The sequence below is a fragment of the Phacochoerus africanus genome, chromosome 4, assembly GCF_016906955.1.
Source record: "Phacochoerus africanus isolate WHEZ1 chromosome 4, ROS_Pafr_v1, whole genome shotgun sequence".
Taxonomy (NCBI): Eukaryota; Metazoa; Chordata; class Mammalia; order Artiodactyla; family Suidae; genus Phacochoerus; species Phacochoerus africanus.
Window position 1 is genome coordinate 21,126,221 of NC_062547.1, and position 25,663 is coordinate 21,151,883.

Consider the following 25,663-nt stretch of genomic DNA (forward strand, 5'->3'; position numbering starts at 1 on the left):
AATATATACTAATTTTCAGATGAAGGATCCCAGCAAGGCAAAGTGAGCTGTCCAGTTTTACAAAAGCTAGATTCCAGAAGTGTCACTATCCAATCTGTATTACCTTGTTTCTTCATTTAGGCTTTTCTCAAATTGAGCTCATTGACTAGAAACAGCAGAAGTTCAAACAAACATCTCTCCCCATAGTATTCTCAGCCTCGGAAGATAAAATTACAAGAAGCATCTGTTTGTTATTAAGCCATTAGAAACTCACAATTTATTGCTCATCCTACCTTCTAGCCATTACATATTCACAGACTCACACAAGCAGTATTCACACCTATAGACCCTTTATTTTTTGCCAGTGTACACATTTGAGGCCACAGCTATCTCTAGTAATAGCTCACTGCTCCTACTGAATTGGATGAGGTGGATGGAAGAGTACTCAGGAATAATAGTTTGAAACACGTGGTAGCAGCTGTGAGCATGTGCTTTGAGACTTCAGGGTGCATCATTGACTACTAAGGGCTGCAGCCATGCACTCTGAAATCCATGCTTCCCATGGCTGCTCCCAGCTGTGATTGAGCACAGCATGGCTCCTAAAGCAGGCTTGTGACTGGGAGACATGGCCTGCTCTGATGGCAAATTTTCCTTACATTTTAGAGAACTCTAGGTTGCTTCTACCCACCCTTCCTTCCATCTCTGCTTCACTTTGGGGAAGACTTCCATCTTGATGTGTTAGCTCTCCCAGTCTTACTTGTGTCAGAGAGGAAATCAATCCAGACTTGGATAAGGAGAGACTTACTCAGTAGTCTTATTGCAAAAAAGGAAGGGAACTGTAGAAATAAGGAGAGTTAGCCAACTATTAGACTTGCAGGGTTGGAGTTGCTGTTGTGGCTCAATGGGTTAAGGATCCAACATCGTCTCCATGAGGATGCAAGTTTGATCCCTGGCCTCCCTCAGTGGGTTAAGGATCTAGCATTTCCACAAGCTGCAGCATTGATTGCAGATGCAACACGTATCCTGTGTTGCTGTGGCTGTGGTGTAGCCTTCAGCTGCAGCTCTGATTTGACCTCTACCCTGGAAACTTCCATATGCTTCAGATGTGAACAAAAAGGGGTGGTTAGGGAGTTCCTGTCGTGGCGCAGTGGTTAACGAATCCGACTAGGAACCATGAGGTTGCGGGTTCGGTCCCTGCCCTTGCTCAGTGGGTTAACGATCCGGCGTTGCCGTGAGCTGTGGTGTAGGTTGCAGATGCGGCTCGGATCCCGCGTTGCTGTGGCTCTGGCGTAGGCCGGTGGCTACAGCTCCGATTCAACCCCTAGCCTGGGAACCTCCATATGCCACGGGAGCGGCCCAAGAAATAGCAACAACAACAACAACAACAACAAAAGACAAAAGACAAAAAAAAAGGGGTGGTTAATACGGAGGAATAAATGAGGCTGGAAAGAACCATGCGAGAGCATGTGGAAGGAGTGAGCGCTATGATCAGACAATTAATTAGACAGTATTTCCCCCTGAAGTCAGCCAATTCCTAGGAGGACTGTTCTGAGAAGAGGTTGTTCTGCATTCCAGTTCTCAAAGGGATCCAAAGTTCAGGGATTGGGGGACATAGTGAGGCCTAACTCAAGTTTGGTTAAGTCTAGTCAATGGGCATTTTATCCAGTTGGTCAGTGGTGACAAACAGTTCAGCAGTAACTTAGTTGACAAAAAATGGGAGTTCTTAGTCTGTGTCTGGTTTTGTCATAAATAACAAACAGTTCCTCTACCAGTCTTGTCTAAGTCAAGGGTGTTTTCTTTGTTTGTTTTTTTCTTTTTTTGTAGGAAGCCATTTCTTATAACCCAGAAGAGGGGTGTGTTTCTTAACCATCACTGTTTTCTAGGAGCACGAGCTCAGGTAAAGTTCGACATTGTCATTTGGCTTCCTCCTCATTTTGCCTCACAGGCTTTTTGCCAAACAAAAATTCTTGCACATTTAATCCTATCTTGGGGTTTGTTTCTTGGAGAACATAGACTAACGTACATGTTTCTCATATGCTTTTCCTTACCTTTCCCGTTAGTGCAATGCTCTTTATACCAATGGTTCTCAAATTTTATTCTGTGTAGAAATGATGTGTAGAGTTTGCTGCAGTGCAGATTCCTAAGGATCAGTACAAAAAATATTTCATGGGTCTGTGGTGGAGCTAAGAATTAAACATTCAGGTTAGTTAATTGTGAGAGATCATCAAATCACATATGGAATAATATGCTGAAATCAGTCGGTGCAGTGTAGGAAAGGTTCATATAATTTTATATATATTAATTTACATGTTGATAAAACTTTACAGTAATTTTCATGTCTCATAGGAATGTCTGTTTGATTTCCTTGACTGTGGCTATTTTGGTCTCGCTGCTCATTCATGGAAATTCTTTTGGATGCAAATCTATTTAGTACTATGGAAATAATGTAACATTATGTAACTGACTTTGAATTTGGTGTTATCTAATTCAGGGGAATAATTTCACCAGTGAAAATGTTCATAATCTATTTTTTCTTGTTTATTTGTTTGTTTTTTTAGGGCCGCACCTCTGGCATATGGAAGTTCCCAGGCTAGGGGTCAGATCCCACAGCTGCTGGCCTATACCACAGCCAGAGCAACTCAAGATCCGAGCCACATCTGCAACCTATGCCACAGCTCATGGCAATGCCAGATCCTTAACCCACTGAGCAAGGCCAGAGATCAAACCCAAGTCCTCATGCATCTTAGTCGGCTTTGGTAACCACTGAGTCATGAAGGGAACTCCAACTATGTTTTATCGTAATATGATTTGCAAAGATTATTCCTTACACTTCTGAGAATATTTCAGTACAGTAATTGAAGGGCCATCCATTCTATGCTCTAGAAATTCATGTTATTAGCTTAGCTATGATAGTGAAGTATTTTACAATTCTATGACAACTTTAATGAGTTTGTGGAGTAAAAATATGCTCTTTGTGGGTTAGGTAAATCTGTTAGATACTAATTCAAGAAATCCATGTATTCAGATGATATGTCTCAGCATCAGCATGAAATGGATTACATACTTGCGGAGTTGGGAAGGCATTAGACTAAGAGCCAAAGACATTAAATCTAGAAGAATCAGCTACGTTACAAAAAAATCAAATAAGGAAAACAAAGATCACAGTTTATGAGCAAACATAGTTATGCTGTTTAGCACTTAGTATCAATTCTAGGATGACATAAATAGTGACTCTTTCGGGGTTCTCAAAACTTGCCCTTTTCATGATGGGACCTAGGAATAAATGCAATGCTAAAGTCAAACAGAATCACATGTAAACAAAAAATATATACATGTATACATTTATAAATATGTGATTATTAACCTAGATCCTCTTTAAAATTACAGATAAATTAATGAAGATTTGTTTCTCATTGATCCTATCAAATTTACCTCTGATATAAATATCACATAATACCCAGAAGCATATTGACATGTTCAAACCCATCCACTTGAAACTTATAAATAATAAGGCAACTCCTCTGTCTTTTCTTGGTTTCCTCTGACAACCTGGAGCTTCCCAGAAGTGCAGGTAGCGCTAGACATCAGTGAAGCTCATGTTTAAAACTTGATTGAAGGAGTAGGTCTATTGTTTTAGATTGGTTACCTCTGAGGTTCTGTCCTTCTGTTAGGTTTCCATCTAAATAAAAAGACTTCCTGCCTTAGGTCATTACTTCTCTAATGGTTGACCCATCCTAGGAATGCCCACAAGCCCCCTTCATACTTTTGTATGTCTTGATATAAAACTAAAGAAAATAGAGTAGATGATAGCCATTCCTGGATGGGACTGGGGGAATTTCCCACCTGTCTTAGTTTCCTTTCATATTCTCTGCTCTCGTGAGAATACTAAGAAAACTATTATGAGTCTTCAGGCTGGAGGACACAGTGGGTGCTATCTTACCCTTGAGAAAATTGTCTTGTTTTTGAATAGACTCTTCTGAAATTTGTGAACATCTTCAGTGTTCCAGTTTTACCCTTATTTTACTTATATCCTCAGTATCATCTTGACAGCTTTTCATCTGTATTTAAACTGCAAAAACAAACAAACAAACCCAGAAAACTGATGATAGTTGTGTCCCAGGTGGGAATCTTGCCTTTTGAAATCCTTGTCATTGAAGGAGCCAGTGGCTCTTTACCTAACTTCAATTTTGAGCTGCATCCCACTGAGAGCCTTTCCTGATATGACTATCACCAGTACCCCAGCGTCCTTTCTCCTTAAAACTACTGGGTAGGAATAGTACTTCAAGTTTTTCTCCTTTGAAATCTTGGCCTCTCAGAGGAATATATACATATCTTTGGGCCTCCACACAATGTTAGGCAATTGTCATCTGAAAATGTGATGTATACTGCAGTTTTAATTTTGTAGTAAGGATAGTGGGTAATTTCTACTCCTAGAAACTATTCCTTTATCAGAATCATCTTCTTTGAAATATAAATTCGTCTTGGGGAATACCATGCAACACAGACTATTATCTTGTTTTAGCTTTGTTTTTGCCGATATTCTTAACCATTGTGGGAGTGCCCCTATGACTGCTGCACATCATCCCATTTAAATTTCCTTAGAGCAGTGGGTGATATTTTCCGCTGAGGCTAACTTCCTGATTAAGTTGGTCTCCTGTGGGAGCCTTACTCATTATGGGAGTGACCATCAGCACCATAGCTCCTAAAGATCATTCTATTTCAATTTATTTGAAAGAGTTGTGAGAAAATATAACTTTTTTTTCCTACTTGATTTACTCCTTTGTAAAATTATCAAAAGGAGTTTGTAAAACGGGATGATCCCAATACTGAATTAGCATTCCGAAGGGTAAAGGATGAAATATCTGAAAGTCAAACTGAAGGGGAGGAGTGAACATACACTCAAAGAAAAACTAGCCCACCACTCTCCTCTCTTTTTAATTGACCATGTCCACCCCCACCCCCTACTCCCTCCTATAGAGTTAAACAATTTGAATTCCAAAGGAGGTATTCTGACGTCTTTTTTCCTTCATTTCCGCACTCACCCTGGGCTCTATGCACTAATTTGACTATTACGGCCTCTGTGTACTTCTGGTATAGCACCTTCAACATTTCTTCAATCACCTTTACCAAGACAAGATTGCTGTTTTGTAGGACACAAATCTTCTTTTGGATTTATAGCATTATCTTTTTCAGAAGAAAATTAAGACTCCATGGGTCAGTACAGCTATCTTCTCCATGGCACCAGGGGAGGAACCTGAAGACAAAACCGATTGTATTTAGGAGTTTTCAACTTTTCCACTTTTATCAGTTCATGTTATATAAAAGAGAATAAATGGCACTTTAATTATGCTCTCAAATGATACTAAATTGGGAATGTTGCAAACTGCAGGAAATAGAGAGGAGTGACACTACAGGGACTGAAGAGGTTTAGCTATGTGTGTGGGTAGAACCAAGAGTGCACATCACAGCAGGAAAAGTTGCAAGTAATTTAAAACTACCCTGTGCTCATGCACACATGTGTATATGTGAGTTTATGTGTGCACTCATAATGTTATACTGTTTAAATTTAAACACATACAATTTGATGGAGGAAAGGCAAGCCAAGACTGACCGTAATAATCTAGGGTACCTACTGCTTCCTCTGCAGAGGTTTGGCTTTCCTGTTAGCCTGGATCAAATAAGAAGTTCTGTTTACTTAGTTATAAAGTGAGGGGCTTACATAAAATTTATGAGCCCTCCAACCTTTAAAAGCATCTGAATAAATATTTGAATCATGGTTTTTATGGCTACTAGATTACAGGATCTAGAGCCTTTTGAAAATAAATAAAATATTAACTGAATTGTCTCCTGGTACTCTTATTCTTCAAGGGAGTGCCCCTTATGACTTCTCTACATCATCTCACTTTTCATCAAAAATTTGCTTTGTTCAGTGTCAAGCCGCACTGACGACTTCCCTTAGAAGGCTCCCATATATTTTGACCTCATGATGCCTATCGAATGAAAGCATCCTTAGACATTATTTGGGAAAAATAAAGGGGCTCCAAAGCCAAAATCCACAAGTTGACCTGAGGATGGTCTGCCTACTTGTAGAAAATGTAGCTGAACCCTGGGGAAATTTGGTCATTACAAATGTAGGAAGTAGGAAATGCCAAGAGGCTAATTACTTGAAACTGATGAGATCCAAATGGTAAGAAATAAGCAGAATTTCTAGGACAGCAAGTTCATTGGTAGACTGACTCACCTGCCCCAGGAGGGTGCCACCTACAATACACTCAATATTTACATCTCTCTCTGAGTCACAATCTGATGAGGTTAGGACAGATTGGGCAAGGAGTCAATAGATTAAAAGGGAATGTCCTGACTGGACTGTTGTCTTCAAAAGCAAGGGAGTGAGAGGTTCTCATATACCAGAAAATGAAATCTTTGCAGCTGAGCTGTGTTTGCAGATGGGGCCTTATCTGCCAATAGGTACTTGGGTCTTATGGAAAGAAAAGGTTTGGGTTTTGGACTTTCTCTTTCTAAGTGGTGTATAGGAAAGACTACTCAGAAGGAGCTACCAATTTCCTCTAGTCCAGGCTATGACCAGTAATTTACGCTCTCTCCTAGGGGCTGAAGGAAAGTCGACATCTGTCATTGAGGGCTGGCAGGGATTTTCGGGACTGAGGATTTTGCAGATCTCTGTGCTAACTGCCCCCAGTAGTTGGAATTTCCTATCTTTCAAAGGGTGAGAGCATGAGGAAAGGGACCAATATAAGCATGCTTCTCCTTTGTGGGTTTTTTTTTTTGTTTTTTTTTTTTTTTTTTTTTTTTGCTTTTCTCCCGAAGTAGTCTCTCATTTTTACCTAACCACTGTAGGTTGAGTCCATCATCTCAGGAATTATTGGTTCTTTCAATCTGTTTATATCCTATCAATGTGTAGCCCATCTTGAGGCTGCCCTAGCTTCCCAAAGGTTTTGCTACACGAAATCTGCTTCGGTTGTCTTACCATACCTTTGAATGCTGCTGTCTTTGACCAATGGAGAGAGGAGTGACTAAATGTGTCCTTATTGGCTTCTTAATCTGCAGCATTTGTTTAAAGCAGGCGTAAAATCAGAATATGTGATGAGGGTGATGGTAATGATGATGACCAGATGGTGGAAGATACTGCTTAATGGCTACTTGTGGTGTGTGAGGCAGATCTTTATTGAGTACCCTCCCAGCGATGCACTTAAAATACTAGGAGGTAATACTTTTCCTGCTTCCATTTTACAGATTAGGAAACTAATTTCATTCACAAAATTAGCCAAATTTTCCAAGATCGCACTTTTTTTTTTCATTTGCAAGTGATGCTACCCACCGCCAGTTGGCCTAAGCAATCAGGAGGACATTGACTTACATTACTCTAATATCTATTAGTGGTTCTGTCTACGGTCTAAGATGGATTCAGAGGCTTAAATAATGGAATCAGAATTTACTTTTCCTCTGTATCTTGGTCTGATTTCCTCTGTGTTTTCTGTGTTTCATATTCAAATGGACTCCCCCAATGTGGTGTCAGTCATGGCCAGTGCAACTCTAAGCTTGTATTTCACTTTTAGCATACAATCATGAAAACATACAGAGCACCCCAATCTCTGTAGCTTCAGAAAAGGCCTGGGGAGGGGCCCTGACTGACCAGGATTAGGTCCTCAGTTCAGCAGTTCACAGTTACACACCCACCTCTGAAGTACAAGTCTAGGGAGGAGTCACCTTCACATTGTTTTGGTTCCCCTTCAAAACAGAACTCTTCACACAGGAAGGGATAGAAGAAGGGAATGCAGGTGGGCAGTCAACAGTGTGAGTATTTCAACATCCCCTACTCTCAGACAGATGGTGTGAGATGGAGGATTTAGGCACAGATAATTTGTTCCTGGATGCAGCACTATTGTGAGCAGACCTTGTGCTTGTTGATTTGTAGAACTTTTCCCATTTAATACTCATAATAACCCCTGTGGGCAAATGTTATTTACCTTACGTTATAGGTAAAGAGCTAAAGAGAAGAAGGCAAAGTGACTTTCCTGATTCTGTAGAATCTCTAAGTGGCCAAGTCAAACACTAAACTTAAGACCATTTGACTTTGGTTTTGGATTCTTTTCATTCAGGCATGGGCATCATAACAAATATTCTCTGAGTTGTTTTAAATGTCAGCAGGGAACAAAGGATGCTAGTATCAATTTTGCTGTTTAACAAGCATCTACAAATCTCAGGCTTATAGCACAAATACTCATCTTCATCAACTCATGAGCTGCTGGTCATTTGGGAAGCAATGCTTTGGGTTGGGGGATAGAGTTGAAGTCTTCTCCATCTATTTCATTCCTGAGCCCAGGTTAGAGTAGCAGAAGGCATCCAGAGGCAGCTCTTTTCACAGTGGATCAATGAAATGTCAGAAGACACTTCTACCCATGCACTCACATTTCACGTCTCTGCTTGCATCCTTTCCACTGACATTCCATTGGTTGAAGTGAGATAAGGGGTTTAGCTCTACACTCATGAGTTAGGGAAACATACTCTACTCACAGTGGGAGGAGGAGACTGAATAATCCACGTAATCCAAACTAACTTTGAAAACCTAGAGAAAGGGTCCTCAATTCAGACATGAGCTATTTTTGTCGCTGTTTTTTTTTTTTTTCAAAATTCAACTTATTAGAAAAGCACTGTCAATTAGTAGGCATAGAAAGAGGTCACAAGTCAAATTTAAGAGGTGTTGCTAGTAGGATTTACACCATATATTGGTAAACATATGAAATGGTATTATTTATACCATCTTTGAAACCTGACTGATGCATCTTTACATCTTACTCTCTGGCATGGATATAATAATTACAATACTCTCGTGTATTGGTAGCAGGGGGCAGGGGGCAGAAATATATTAAGCTTCAGGGCAATATTTTAAGCCAAAATTGAAGGAGACATGCAACTCTGAAGTGAAAAATGGCTGTGACCAATGACAGCTGGGGAGCTGAATGCAATTATTTGTTCAGGTGTGAAGTAAAAAAGTCTCTTTGTTATAGCATCAATTCAGGACATGGAAGCTTCAGAGATATAATTACGTTCTTCTGGCTTTGTGCCTGAGTAATAGTTTAAATTCATTCCATTCAAAAATTCCCACTATTCATGAAGAGATACAACCTGATTTTTCTACAACTGATATGTCCCCATACTACCCTAAAGCCATAGAAAGCCAATGGGGGTGATTCTGACATTGTGTTCAAGAAAAGGCCATATTGTTCCCATAATTGAAATTGCAAACACTATTATTAAGAGAAAAAAGTTCAGAATTTCAGGTGGAATTGAAATTTGTGAGTTGGTTTCACTATTGAAGGTGAGAGATGTTAAATACATTTGATTGTTCAGTAAGAAGTAAACATTCAGTGTACCTCGTATGGTTAGAGGTACTGTGGAGGAGAAAAGATAGACAAGGTAGAAGGTATGATTTCTAACCATGCTAGAGAGAGTATGCTTAAAAGGGAAAAGACTTGGGTTAGGAATTAGAAGTCCTGGATTTTACTATTAACTAGCTTTTGGACTTTAAAGGGATCATTAAATCTTTCTATTATATTATTTCTTTATCTTGAAAATAGGACAGTTTAGAGTTACTCCAGTGGCAGCTCTGATTCAAACATTATGTAATGTTAAGGAGTTTGCTACCTAACAGGCACAAATGTGAAAACGTCACGCGTTCAATAACTGTGTGTGGACTGCTTGCTACTTTGTCTTAGCTTTTGTTCTCGTTGTTGGGAATATAGTTGTGAAAGAGAATAAGCTTCCGACCATGGAGAACTTAAATTCTTGTGGAGAAACAGTCAATAAACAAGTAAACAAATACTTATATGATTTGATTTCAGCTATTAATAAATGCTATGAAAAAAATCAAAACAGGTTAGAGAGAGTAACTAGGCAAGATAATTTATTTTAGATATTAGGTAAGGTCTATCTGAGAGATAGCAATGGAGACTTGAATTAAATTATTGGGTTTTGCGATTATTTGGGTAAAAATCATCTCTCTAGCAAATGCAATGAGCCTGAGGTAGGTAGTATTTGGTATGTTTAAGGAAAAACAAAAACAATACCTTAATTGTACATCACAATCTATATGAAACAAAATAAGAGTATAAATTGTGTTCTGTGGTATGATGTAAAGACGTGTCGAATGAATCAGAGGAGGAGGTGAGCCGAATAATTCCTGTGATCAAGTCTTTGTTTCATTTCTTTTATCTTAATTGGTCACCAAGTTCTGAATATTTTACCTTCTTCACTTCATGTATCTATCCCTTATTTTTATTCCAATATCTGGACTTGAATTCAGGTGGACAGTTGAAAACATCATTGACTTTGAGCCATCTTCTACCAAAAAGTAAAGCTGATCACATAATCCTACTTCTAAAAAAATTCATATTTTTCAAAAATTTTATTTTAGGGAGTTCCCATCATAGCTCAGCGGTAACTAATGTGACTAGGATCCATAAGGATGTGGGTTCAATCCTTGGCCTTGCTCAGTGGGTTAAGGATCTGGTGTTGCCATGAGCTGTGGTGTCAGTTGCAAATGCGGCTCAGATCTAGTGATGCTGTGGCCGCAGTATAGGGCGGCAGCCACAGCTCCGATTAGACCCCTAGCCTGGGAACCTCCATATGCTACCAATGAGGCCCTAAAAAGACAAAAAACAAAACAAAACAAGAAAACACTAAAAAGTTTTGTCTGGGCAGCTAACTGGTGAAAGAATTAAAATTGAACTTAAAAAACAACTTCTTTTTACTCTAAGGCAAAAGATCCATATGTTCTGAATGTGCAATGCCACATAAAAATGAACATACGGAGGTATACACAAAGATTAAATATGTTTTCTAAATGGCAGAAGTAGATTATTGAGGAAGTTTGATGGGAGTTCCTATTGTGGCTCAGTGGGTTAAGAACCAGACACAGTGTCCACAAGAATGGGGGATTGATTCCTTGCCTCACTCAGTGGGTGAAGGATGGGCAGGTTAAGAATCTAGAATTGCCACAAGCTGCACCTGGGGTCTGGTACTGCCACGGCTGTGGCATAGCCTTGCAGCTATAGCTCTGATTTAGCCGATAGCCCTAGAACTTCCATGTGTCACATGTGCAGCTGTAAAAGAATAATAATTATTATTATTTAAAAAAGAGAAAGTCTGGAAAATAATTAAGGAGAGTTTCTGATATTAGAGTGTAGGAAAAAGCTCTTCAAACTCCTTCATAGACACCTGTAATTCCTCTGACCTGAACATGAACTCAGATTTATACAGAAAGCAGATTTAGGAGCATGATGTAAGCAACATCTACAGCTAGAAGAATGACATTAATGACTTATTTTGAAATAACTTTTTCTGATTCATTATTCATTGTAAGGAAAACACATGGTGATCCTTTTTCCTGGCTGATTCATAGTGGTCAATATCGGCATCATTGTTAAGATTTCATTCTTAAATAGGAATTTGTTAATGAATATTTTAACATCTAAAATTTGTTAATCTCCTGCAGTGTTCTAGGCAGTATATTAGGGTCTTTCTTTCTTTTATTGCGGTGGAGTAGGGGGGCGCACTCATGGTATGTGGAGGTTCCCAGGCTAGGGATCGAATTGGAGCTGAGCTCCACTACAGCTCACAGCAACACCATGTCCTTTAACCCACTGAGTGAGGTCAGGGATTGAACCCGTGTCCTCATGGATACCAGTCGGTTTTGTTACTGCTGAGCCACAACAGGAAGGAAATCCCTGAGCCATGACAGGAACACCCTTTATTTCTATTTATTATAAGCATATTCCCCCCCCCTTTTGTTTTTGCCTTTTCTAGGGCCGCTCCCATGGCATATGGAGGTTCCCAGGCAAGGGGTCTAATTGGAGCTAGAGCCACCGGCCTACACCACAGCCACAGAAACTCAGGATCCAAGTCGCGTCTGTGACCTACACCACAGCTCACGGCAATGCCGGATCCTTAACCCACTGAGCAAGGCCAGAGATTGAACCCAAAACCTCATTGTTCCTAGTCGGATTCATTAACCACTGCGCCACAACGGGAACTCCAATTATCAGCATATTCCTTAAGATAAGTGACATTGTCTAACAAGATAAATGAGTTAAAAAATAAATTACTGGTACAAGGTTGTACCTATTAAAAAATGTCAAAGCAAGATTTGAATTGAGTTCATTTGACTAGTCAAGCCGTACTCTAACTTTCCATTCTTTGTTAAAGTTCTTGGGAATGCATTGGCCTCGACTCAAATGCTTTAGTTCCATTTTGGTACTGAAAACCTATGTGAGTTCAGGCAAGTCACTTCTTCACTGAGCCTGTTTTCTACTTTGTTAAGGGGAGTAGATGATGAAAACAATGATTTCTGATGTATCTTGCAAATGAAGAATTAAATGATTGAAATGCCAGAAATGGAAGCTCATTAACTCACAGCAGAATATAGTAATTTCCCAAGATCAGCCTGGCATAAAAATCAGTATTTGCTGTACCACAATACTTTTTAAATTAAACTTTATTTTTACTTAATATTTAGACTATCATCTTATTATCATTTCCTATGGAATTCCATCAGAGTACTGATCACATTTTATTAATTCCAAATTAGGATGCAAAACATGGAGTGCGGAACTATATTTATGGAAACCAGAGGATAGAATATTTAAAATGAAAACTGCCCTTCTGATGCAGGTATTCTATTCCATGTTTTGCCAATGAAGGCACTACATCTTCAAAACCACTAAGTATGACAAATAAAATCTATAGATGGGTAGTCTGACTACTTACAACATTGATTTCCCAGGTGTGGACTTGCCATGTTCTAAGGGTAAATGTGTTTATTGTCCCAAAACTTCAGATTTAGCAGTACCTTCCTCTGTGAATTAGGAGAAAGATGATTAGTATCTTGTGATGTTTTATAAATCCAAGAAGATGAAGTTTGATAGTGACAATAATGTTTTGTAATGTGCTGACATAAGATGATTTTCTTTAAACATCAAAGTCTCTAGATATAGGTCCAGTTTCTTTATAATTTTTCCTCCATATCTCATGGATATGTTTGTAATGCACTGTATTTGTTGCCTCTGTAATTGTTCTATGCTTTCATCTTTGACCAAAATTAAAAAGAAAAAGAGTTTCTGAGGGTATGGGTACAGATAATAGTTTTAGTAACAAATAGTTCATCTGATTATGCTTTTAGATGAAGTGGAATTCCTCAGCATCTTCACCCTCCTCCTTTCTCCTTCCTCCTTCTTATCTTAAAAACAATGGAAGAAGGATTGCTTGCATAATTCGTTGAGACCTCTGTAGATGTTGTTTTACTAATTCTTCACCATAGTAGTGGTCTTAATCACTCTCAGGTAAATAAGATTTTCACCATTACAAGTGAGGAAACTGATTCTGAGAATGATTAAGAGAGTCACCTAATAACATATAGCTAGCTAGCTAGCCAGTAGGGTGCAGATGAATTTCCATTTGACTTATAAACTTATGATCTTTTTATGATAGTACATTATGTGGGAGCTGAAACTCTTCACATCAGCATAATTACTCTCTTAGGAACATCTGTCTTCATAGGCACCCCAAAATTGTATATCTATAACATGTTTAATACATTTTATTAAGTAATCTATCCATCTATTGTAAAATATACAAATATATTACATCTATATCTCAGTAAAATGTCATAAAGTTAACACATAATGCAACTACCATTCATATAAATATATAGAAACTGTCCTCTGCTAGTGGAGTCATATGCACAATGCTTACTTCTCTCAGTAATGATGTGTGATGATGTCTACAAAGTAATTGTCAACCAAGAGAGTGCCCCTGAGCCTTAGCAATCTAGGGTTTTTATTGGGGCTGAGTCACTAGGCATGGAACACCCATGTGACTGGCCTTGGTTACACCAGCCATACCAGAGGTCAAAGCCCCATCATAAATCACATCATTAGCATAAATATCTGGTATGGCCAAGACCCTGGGTTTACAAAGATGCTCTAACCAGGTAGAGTATGTCTAAGGACTTAGAGATTATCTCCCAGGAGCCAGGTCTTTCTTTGGAATATGCAGGATTTTGAACATCCAAGCCCACCTAAATAACTGTTTACTGTACATTGAGCACCCAAAGCCTGCTGATTTAATTATTTACTGCGTACCAGATATAACAATGTATTTGCTTAGTTTTTGTTTATCTGAAAAAAAAAAATCTATTTTACTTTTGTTCTTGAAAGTTGTTTTCACTGGGTATAGAATTCTGGTCTGACAGTATTTTCCTATCATACTATAAGCTTGTTACTCCTTTCTCTTGCATATTTTCTAATGAGAAATCTGTAATTTTTATCATTTTCTTTTTTTATTTTTAAAAGATTTCTTTTTTTTCTATTATAGTTGATTTGCAGTGTTCTGTCAATTTCTGCTTTATAGCAAAGCAACCCAGGCATACATATATATATATATATATATATATATATATATATATATATATATACATATATATACATTCTTTTTCTCACATTATCTACCAGTATGTTCAATAGCAAGTGATTGGATATGGATATACTTCCCTGTTCTATACAGCAGGATCTCATTGCTTATCCACTCCAAATGAAATAGTTTGTATCTATTAACCCCAAATTCCAAGTCACTCTCCCTCCCCCTTGGCAAACACAAATCTTTTCTCCAAATCCATGAGTTTGTTTCTTTTCTATGGAAAGGTTCATTTGTGCCATATATTAGATTCCAGATATAAGTGATATCATATGGTATTTGTCTTTCTCTTTCTGAGTTACTTCACTTAGTATGAGAGTCTCTAGTTCCATCCATGTCGTTGCAAATGACATTATTTTGTTCTTTTTATGGCTTAGTAGTATTCCGTTGTATATATGTACCACATCTTCTGAATCCATTCATGTGTCGATGAACATTTACATTGTTTCCGTGTTGTGGCTATTGTGAATAGTGCTGCAATGAACTTTGGGTGCAAGTATCTTTTCCAAGAAAAGTTTTGTCTGGATATGTGCCCAAGAGTGGGATTGCTGTATCATATGGTAGTCCTATACTTAGTTTTCTGAGGTGCCTCTGTACTGTTTTCCATAGTGGTTGTACCAGCTTACATTCTCACCAACAGTACAGGAGGGTCCCCTTTTCTCCACGCCCGCTCCAGCATTTGTCATTTGTGGACTTATTAATGATGGCCATTCTGACTGGTGTGAGCTGCTGGCTTATGGTAGTTTTGATTTGCATTTCTCTGCTAATCAGAGATGTTGAGCATTTTTTTCATGTGCCTGTTGGCCATCTGTATATCTTCTTGGGAGAAATGTCTATTCAGGTCTTTTGCCTGTTTTTCCATAGGGTTGTTGGCTTTTTTGCTGTTGAGTTGTATAAATTGTATATTTTCAAGATTAAGTCCTTATCAGTTGCATCATTTGCTGACTTTTTTTTCCCATTCTATAGGTAGTCTTCTTGTTTTTTGTATGGTTTCCTTTGCTGTGCAAAAGCTTGTCAGTTTGATTAGGTCCCATTGGTTTATTTTTGCTTTTATTTCTGTTGCCTTGGGAGACTGACCTAAGAAAACATTCATAAGGTTGATGTCAGAGAATGTTTTGCCTATGTTCTCTTCCAGGAGTTTGTTGGCGTCTTGTCTTACATTTAAGGCTTTCAGCCATTTTGAGTTTATTTTTGTGCATGGTGTGAGGAAGTGTTCCAGTTTCATGGAATTACATGAGGATGTCCAATTTTCCTAGCACCACTTGCTGAAGAAAATGTCTTTTTCCCATTTTATATTCTTGCCTCCTTTGTCGAAGATGAATTGACCATAGGTGTCTGGGTTTATTTCTGGGTTCTCTACTCTGTTCCATTGCTGTGATTATCTGTTTTGGTACCAATACCACACTGTCTTGATGACAGTGGTTTTGTAATATCGCCTGAAGTCTGGGAGAGTTCTGCTTCCCGCTTGGTTTTTGCTCCTCAGGATGGCTTTGGCAATTCTGTGTCTTTTGTGGCTCCATATAAACTTTAGGATTGTTTGTTGTAGTTCTGTGAAAAATATCCTGGGTCATTTGGTAGGGATTGCATTGAATCTGTAGATTTCTTTGGGTAATATGGCCATTTTTACACTATTAACTTTTCCCATCCAGGAACATGGAATATCTTTCCATTTCTTTGAGTCCTCTTTAATTTCCTTGATGAATGTTTCATAGTTCTCAGCATATAAGTCTTTCACTTCCTTGGTCAGGTTTATTCCTAGGTATTCAGTTTTTGGGGACAGCATTTTTTATCTGTTGACTTGTTAATGATGGCCATTTGGACTGTTGTGGTACCTTATTGGAGTTTTGATTTGCATTTCTCTAATAATTAGTCTTATCATTGTCTTTCTATAGTTAATGTTTCTTTTTTCTTTGGGTGCCTTCAGGATTTAAAAAAAACTTGCAGTGTAATAATGGTATGTGTGTGCATGTGCTCACGTGCCTCTATATGCACTAGTTATTCTGTTTGGAATTTTCTAAAATTCTTGAAGTTATATTTACATCCCTAACTTCTCCATATCCTTCTTTGCTCTTAAGATTTTCTCTTTTTGTTTTTCAGTAATTTTCCTATGATATATCTAGATGTCTTTTGTTATGCATTCATACTCCTGGTTCGCAGTATATCTTGAGTCTGAGGTTATCTACTGTTTTGTAGCAATCTCATCATACTGTGCCTTGTTATCTTAGTGTTTATCCAGATGGGGGTTTTCTGAGCTTCCTGAAATAGTAGTTCTATAATTTTTATAAAAGTTTGAAAATTTTGATACATTAGTACAAATATTATTTAAACTTTCCTTGCTGTTCTCCTTTCTACTTTTTGCATTCTCATATTTCAGACCACTTAACATTGTCCCACAGGTCACTGATGCTCTGTGTATTTTTTTCAGCCTTTTATTGCTTGTCCTTTTTTCAAATACAATGTCTATTGTCTTGTTTTTGAGGTTACCAATCTTTTCTTCTATAGAACCTAATGTACCACTGAGCCCTTCTGATGAGTTTTTAATTTTATGTATTTAACTTTTGGTTTTGTATGTTCCTTTAGGTTCTTTTCTCAGAGATTGTATTTTTCTGTTAGGTTCATATTTTTACCTTAGATCTTTGAACATACTTACAATAGCTATTTTAAAGTACCTATCTGCTACTTCCATCATTTCTGTTATCTTGGGGCCTGCTTCTACTGACTTCTTTGTTTTTTTATAAATAATATTTTTGTGAATAATTTTATATCTATAATAACTTTCATCTGGTTCTTTACATACTTGATGTTGTGCATATAATGTTGAGGGTTTGGGTTATTTTTGGCTTCCCTTATAGATTATAGGAGTTCATTTTGACAAGCAGCTTAATTTAATTGCTGTTCAGCTTCATATTTTTGAATGCTCCCTTTGGAGCTCTCTGAATTTGTGTATAAAGTAGGTCTGCCATGTCTTATAAGAACTTTGATGATCTGGTTTATAACTATATCTTTTCCTTCATATCCTGTATTCATTTGCCTTTGTTCCATCTGTTTCAGGAACATTTGTCTTTTTGCTATTCATAAAACATGCCAAGTTTGCTTCAGACTTGGGTCTTTATTCTCCTTTCTCCCATGCCTGTAATGCTCTTCTTCAGTTTGTTTGTAATACTTGTACCCCCAATTGTTTTATTGTTACTTCTTCAGAGACTATTTCTCTGTCTGCCATTTTAAAAACACATACTTTTCATTCCCTCGCCTAATCACACTTTCCTTAACCTACTTACGTTTTCTTCATAGCACATGTTACTCTCTGATAAAATAAATTCATTTACCTAAAGCACCCTGACTATGATATGAACTCCTGAATTTTGTCTTTTTCATAAGCATCCCAAGGGATTAATAGAATGTCTCGTACACTCAAAACAATATTTGTTCAGTGAGTTAATAAATGATTCCTAATTTATTATGCATCAGTTATGATAATACCTACCTTGGAAATCTCATGTTTATTTTTCCTGAGTGCTAAATAAAATATTGTCTGTCTTGTAGATGTTTGTTATTTTAAAAAATTCTCTCACTATATTTGGGAAAATCTTTCATTTACATATCTCAGGAGTATACAAGGACCTACTTACTGTTCTTGAAAGCAAAAAAATCAGATATTCATTTTCCCAGCTACCTTAGAAAGGTATCTGTTGCTCTGGTTTGATTGGGACTAAACAGTCCCCTGATTTGTGGGATTTTTAGTGCAAAGTTCCCATACTTGGCCCATCACATGCTCCTACCTCAGAGTTTGACTGTGCAGAGAGTGATGTAAAGAGTTCAGTGGAGAATTCATCCTAGCCCCAGCAGAGATGTTCAGAGTCCATGTGCTGTGGTCAGGGCAATAGCGGTGTCTAGCGTTCAGTGATGGTGGTGCTCTCACCAACTCCCCCCACATCACACTCTTTTCTATGATTTAATCCATCCTCCTCTCTAGTATTTCCCCCCAAACCCTCACTTTTGCTTAATTTAGAAAAGAGAAGTTTCTGTTGCTTGTAGGCAAGAACCCAACTGATACACTTTTGGATCAATTTAGAAGAGGGTAACTTGTTAAAAAATATAAAAGCAGTCATTATTATTTTTATTAGTGCCAAATAGAGCTAGTAGAACATCTTGCTAGCCAGTGGGAAATGTCTGCAAATACAAAAAGTTTTGCTGAAATGGATCTTCTATGTTTTTTAAGGAGTTTGGTTATAGAAAAATCTCAGACTGTGTAGGAAAATCACTTTATTTTCTAATTATTATACCTGTTGTGTTCTAGTCAGCATGTTTCCATGGTATTAGAGGTAGAGATGCATTTAGTTCCCTTAAAATATGAAGGCTTTTTAGTTCCCTTGAAACATATAGTTGTAGCTGATCATTCATAAGCCATTTGAGAAGAAGATCAAATATATTTTAAATGGCAAGGGAACCAGGAACATGACTTTTAGAGTTGACTAATAAGGCAGCTGTTTCTATAGGGTGGAAAAATTCATCATAGCATTTCCTGTGAACTGGAAGGTCTTCCTGTTACACAATTTTATTTCTCTTTGTCATAAAGAGAAACTTGAAGAATATTTTATAGGTAATTTAAAAGGGTATGTTTATCAGTTAGCTTTTAATATTTAATGAACAACTGTATAAGCTCAGTGATATGTAATAGAAAGTGATTATTACTAATGGATGTGTGTTCAGTCTGAATTGAATGGGTAGCTCTGCTGATTTTTGCAGGTCTCTATTGGAATGACTGGGGTGACTCAGTTCTGTTCCATGTGTCTTGAAACCCAAGTTTGGACCAGGCACATGGTCAATCCCACACATTCTCTGGGCTTAGGCAAATCACAGAGGCAAGTTCCAAATCCAGAAGCAATGCATGCCACCCTGTACACAGGGAGAAGACATTGAACAGTTTTGTGGCAAAGGGCATAGATCTAGATATGAGTAAGGAAATTGGTTCGTCAGTGTAATGTACCATAATGCATTTTATATCATCTCAAGTGTGTAAAACTGGCTTATGCTGAGCAGTCATTTAGTTAGGTGAAGGTAGGGGCTATCACATTGCCTAACATTTCCTTGGATGTCTCACTTTATGTATCCTTTGTCCTACAGTTCTCTTCATGGGAAACCTGGACAAGCCAAACTATCAGCCCTCAGCCACACTTTGTCATTTCTTATTTAATTCTCCTTCCTTGAGTCTGTTTGTCCATGAAATAAAACCTACGCCGTTAGTGTAAATTTTGTGCAAACTATGTTGTTAGTCCCTGGGGATTAAGGAGTACAAAAAGAGCAGCATGGTCCCTGTTCTCATGGGCCTTTAATTCTAGTGATGAAGACAGGTACTAATGTGTAATACACATCTTGAAATCTTGATTAGAATTCTTTCCTCTTTTTTTCTTACTCCTCTCTACTATTGCTTTAATAGAAGCAGAATACTTTCTCTGCAGGGCCTTTGTGGTGTTTGGAATGCTCATCCTACAGATTTCCATTTGAGTTACTCCTAAATGCTACAGGTCTCTGCCCAAAAGAGGGAGGGGCTTTCCCTGTCCACCTGACTTAAATGACACACCTGCAACCACTTGCTTCCCCTCATCCCTGCTTTAGGAGTCTCATTACAGATACTGTGTATGTTGATCATCTCTGTCCACCATCCTGCCCAGGTGATAAACTCCATGAGAGCAGGGACTTAGCCTGTTTTATATTCTGATCTTTTGAGTACTTTCAACTGTAAGTAACATGTATTAGCTTTCAATATTTTTTACATGCATCATGCCCATATATTATCATTATTATATTATCATTATTAAACTTATGAAACAGTGATTTCTTATTCTTATCCTTACTCACTAATAATGGCTACTAAATTTGTGAGGTGACTACCATAATATTCCTTCTTTGCTAATGTTTTATGAGTCTACAAGAATCAGTCAAGAAGAGTTTCTCCAGCCTTTGTTGTAGAGTCCTTGGGCTTTCTGGTTCCCACATCCAACTTTAATAATTACATGTTAGAACATGCGGACATATCAATATTAAATCATTGACTAGGGCTATACTAGAAATTTACTCTTCTGTTGCATTTTGAACCAAATCTCCTAGCTAACACTGAGTAGAAAGAGTTTTATGCAGATTCTTCAGGCTCCTAAATACTTACGGTGTGACAGATACTCTGCTTAGTACTTCACTGAAATAATTTAATCTCTGTGAGAAATGCGTAAGAGATGTGTAAATCAGGCACTATCATGATTCATCTTAGAGTTGAGGAAATGGAAGTTCAGATGGTTAACAAGTTTACTCAAGGTTAGAATAGCCACTATTCTAACCATGATCTTAACTCCCCTCTTTATGTCCAGGGAAAGAAAACCAAGACTTTCACATGGTTAAAGATCATTGTGTAAGTGGATTAAAAACCAGTGCCTTAAAATTAGAATTAATCAACCTCTCTGAGGAAAGAAAAGGCGATATATTCATTACTTGATGCTTCACATAAATATGGCACAATTTGACACCAAATGCACAGGCAACAGAAAAATTAGACTTTGGACTTCATCAAAAGATGAGCAGCAGAGTGAAAATCCAGCTCATGGAAGGGGACAAAATATTTGTAAATCATATATCTGAAAAGGGATTGATATTCAGAATACATAGAGAACTTATAAAGCTCAACAATAACAATTCTGATTTTAAAATGGGCAAGACTTGAAAAGACATTTTTCCAAAGGAGAAATACAAATGGCCAATAAGCACATGCCAAGATGCTAATTAATGATTAGAGAAATGCAAATCAAATATCCAATGAGGTATCACCTCACACCCATTAAGATAGCCACCATCAAAAAAAAAAAAAATGTGTTGGCAAGGATGTGGAGAAAATACAGGCATTCCTTGTGTTATTGCACTTCACCTTATTGCATTTTGAAGGTATTGAGAGTTTTTATATTTGAAGGTTTTATATAGAATGGTAAAATTTTACTTACCAAAGTAGTAGTGTCAAGAGTGGCTTGGATGGGGTTAGTCCACACGTAATCTCAATAGCTCTATCCTTTCAGTGAAAAATTAGTGTTTTATCCATTGTACAAGGCTATGCAAACATGAAAGTTTCCTTACCAATCATATTACCCCTCCTTCACCCCTCTGCTTATATATTATGTTCACGGTTTTCAGTAGTTAGCAAGAGAGGAATAGGGAAAAGTATCTTACTGGATGTGGAAGCTCCAGAATTATATTTTAAATATTATTTTTTTAAAAATAGTTTTTGATGGCAACCCAACATTCATTATATGATTTACCATAGTTAAATAAACCATTTTTTGTTTGCTTTATCATTTCGATGTTTCTAGTTCTCCCCTATTCATGATGACCTTCCTTTTACAGATATTGATGGGTATCATGTGTCTCTGATGGTCATGCTTAGACCCTTTCTAATAAAAAAAAAACAGGTGATTTTCCTTGGCTTAATTAAGCAACTCCTGGGATAGGTAGTGCTATTTATATGATCCTATAAAGTTTATTAAGTGTTTTACTCACATGCTGTGGGATGCCTAAAATTTCACTGAACTTTGTGGCATTGGTGCCTATTAAAAAATACATTTTCTGGCAGAGTAAATATCAGAACTTTATTAGCATTTTCATTTTTATGAAAAGTGGTTTTGATATGTCTGGATCAGCTCCATCCAATAGAACTTTCTCTTATAATAGGGAATGTTCAATTATTCTTTCTCCAATATAGTGGCCATTAGTGACATGTGGGTATCCATCACTTGAAATGTGGTTAGTGGGAACTGAGAAGATAAATTTTAAATTTTATTTATGTTTAAATTAATTTAAATTCAAATAGCCAATGACTATCAGGTTGGAGAGCAGAGCCATAAAGTATAAGGATATCAAATATCTGAGAAACAGGAAGATTGGGAAGAAGGGGAGCCTGCTGTTCTTTATTACAGCTTTAATGTTGGTTCATCTAGAACACCTACTCTTCTTTCTGTATATGGCCCTGTCATTAAGGATTGTTCAAGACAATGGAGACACTGAGAAATTATCCTTTGAGCCAGTGTTTTAAAGGAAGTTTCCATTTCTTTTGCACAGCAAAGGAAACCATTAAAAAATGAAAAGACACCCTATGGAATGGGAGAAAATATTTGCAAACGATGCAATGGAAAAGGGCTTAATTTCCAAAATATACAAACAGCTTATACAACTCAACAACAACAACAAAAAACTCAGTCAAAAAATGAGCAGACGATGTAAAGAGACATTTTTCCAAAGAAGACATGCTAATGGCAAATAGGCATATGAAAAGATGCCCAACATTCCTAATTATTAGAGAAACACAAATCAAAACTACAATGAGGTGCTACCTCACACCTGTTAGAATGCCATCATTAAAAAGTCTACAAATAACATCCTGGAGAAGGTGTGGAGAAAGGGAACCCTCCTACACTGTTTGTGGGAATGTAAGTTGGATTAACCACTGTGGAAAATAGTATGGAGCTTCCTTAGAAAAATAAAAATAGAACTACCATATGATCCAGCAGTCCCACTCCTGGGCATATATCCAGACAAAACTATAATTCAAAAAGATAATATGCAGTCCTATGTCCATTGCAGGACTATTCACAGTAAGCAAAACATGGCATTAGCCTAAATGTCCATTGACAGATGAATGGATTAAGATGATGTGGTACATATATATAATGGAATACTTCTCAGCCATAAAAACAAAAACCCAACAAATAATGCCATTTGCAGCACCTTGGATGCAACTAGAGATTATCATACTAAGTGAAGTAAGAGAAACACAAATACCATATAATATCACCTACATGTGGAATCTAAAGTGTGGCACAAATGAGTGTATCTACAAAATAGAAACAGACTCACAGATATAGAGAACAGAATTGTGGTTGCTAAAGGCGAGGGGTGAGGGAGTAGGATGGACTGGGAGTTTGGAGCTAGTAGATGCAAATTATTATATTTAGAAAAACAATGAGGTCCTGCTGTATAGCATGGGGAACTATATCCACTCTTCTGGGATAAACTGTAATGGAAAAGGATGTAAAAAAATGTAAAAATTATAATACATGTTTTATTACTAAAAATAAAAAAGAGTTTGAAAGAAAAAAAAGTTTCAGTCTAAATTCTGAAATTACTTGTACGTCTCAAAAACCGCTCTTGCTCTGCCCTGGAGGCATTCTTCCTTCTCAGAGCCCAGGTCCTGCAGGATCTTAAAGGATTTTCTTCATCATCATCATCATCCTCATCCTCATCATCATATTAATAATAACAGCAATAATAGCATGAGCAATTATAGCAGAATTTATTTAATGAGAGCCATGTGCCATAATCTATATGCATTATTTTGTTTAATACAAAAATACTGTGAGATTGATGCAATTATTACTTAAGAGAATATGAAACAAAGATTAAAAAAAAAACAACTGCTTAACAAAATTCACATAGCCAGAAAAAGTGAGGCGACTGGGATCCACACTCCTTGTCTTAGTCCTACACACTCCTGCTTCTGTGAGCCTGCCCGTGATCATCATCATTCAGACTGTGTCAAAAGGGAGAAAAATCAAAGCAGAAAGCCAGGAAATGCTCTAACAAGCATGCGCTTTAGTCAGGCAGACCTCAGACTCCCACTGTGATCTATTGCTATCTAATTTTGTTGCATTAACCCTTTAATTTCTCTGGACCTCAACTTCCTAATTTCTAAAGTGGGCATAATAGTCCCTACCTCACAGTATATTTGGAAGAGTTGAACAAGACATTGAACAGAGTCACATAAGTTAAAGTGGTTTGTGCAGTGTAAAGGAAAATGCATGTTTTGTTTCTTCTGGTACTACTATTGTTAGATTTAATACATAATTAGATGCACAGATTATGGAGGTATCTACACTGCCATTACCCAATATGACATGGTGGTTTTGCTGGTTTGTTTTTAATTTTAATCTGCCCAGGGTACACATGAAATATAGGACTGTTAATCTAGCTTGGTTTCTCTGGTGCCTCAGCCTCTAGGTTTTACACAATTCTCTGTTCTTTGTGGACTTTCCAACTTCTGGTTCATGTTATGCTTCATCATCTTATTATCACCTGGAGGCAAGAGGTGGGCATGCAGGGATATCTAGAGATGAGAAAATTAAGAATATGTTTATTTGGGAAATTAGAGTCAGTAACATGGTAAGAGGGCTTAAGTTGAGGTTAAGAGGTATCCTTGAAGATGTGCTAGGTAGAAAGTATGGAAGGCAGGGGGCATGGGAGTGAAGGAAGAGGAGGATCCACAGTGGGTTAGAAGTTGGTCCTAACAAGGCATCCAGGTTCCAGACAGTGAGAAGTGAAGGCAACAGCAGTGGGACCACAGTCCTCTTTCTGGTGGGTGATATCTGGTGTAAGGTTGGAAGGATTGGGAGTTCCCGTCGTGGCTCAGTGGTTAACAAATCCGACTAGGAACCATTAGTTTGCGGGTTCGATCCCTGGCCTTGCTCAGTGGGTTAGGGATCCGGCGTTGCTGTGAGCTGTGGTGTAGGTTGCAGATGCAGCTCGGATCCCGAGTTTCTGTGGCTGTGGTGTAGGCCGGCAGCTATAGCTCGGATTAGACCCCTACCTGGGAACCTCCACATGCTGCAGGTGTGGCCCTAGAAAAGCCAAAAAAAAAAAAAAAAAAGAAAGGATGGAAGGATTGTGTTTAATGTGGCTTTTAACTTTGCTGGGTCTGACTGGTTCTCAATAGCAGCTTAATAAGAGGCTATTTGGATTTTAAGAGAAAACAAGCCTCCAGGTAAAGTGACAAATTTGAGGATTTCAGTTCACCGACAAAAAGCATATATCCCGTATCACTGTCTTCCCAACAGTCCTAAAATTCCACCCCTTGGGGAAAGAGTCTGCTCCTCTACCTGTGTGGCCATCAGCTCTTAGAATGCAGGGGCTCTAGAGTTCTGAGTAAACATTGAGTGTACCTGGACACTCAAGCAGAAACTTGAAATACCTCTGTGTCCAGTTAGAACTCTTCCTGCTTTTCAGCTGCTTTACTTTTGCTGAAACAAATTCAGCATCTTAGAGTTTGCCCATCTGCTCAACTATGTTCAGGCTAAAGACCTTTGAATCTGATTCCTCCCAAACTGAACTCATTCTCCCAAGTCAGCTAGAATGTGAGAGCCCAGAGCATTCCAAAATGCAAATGGCTTCC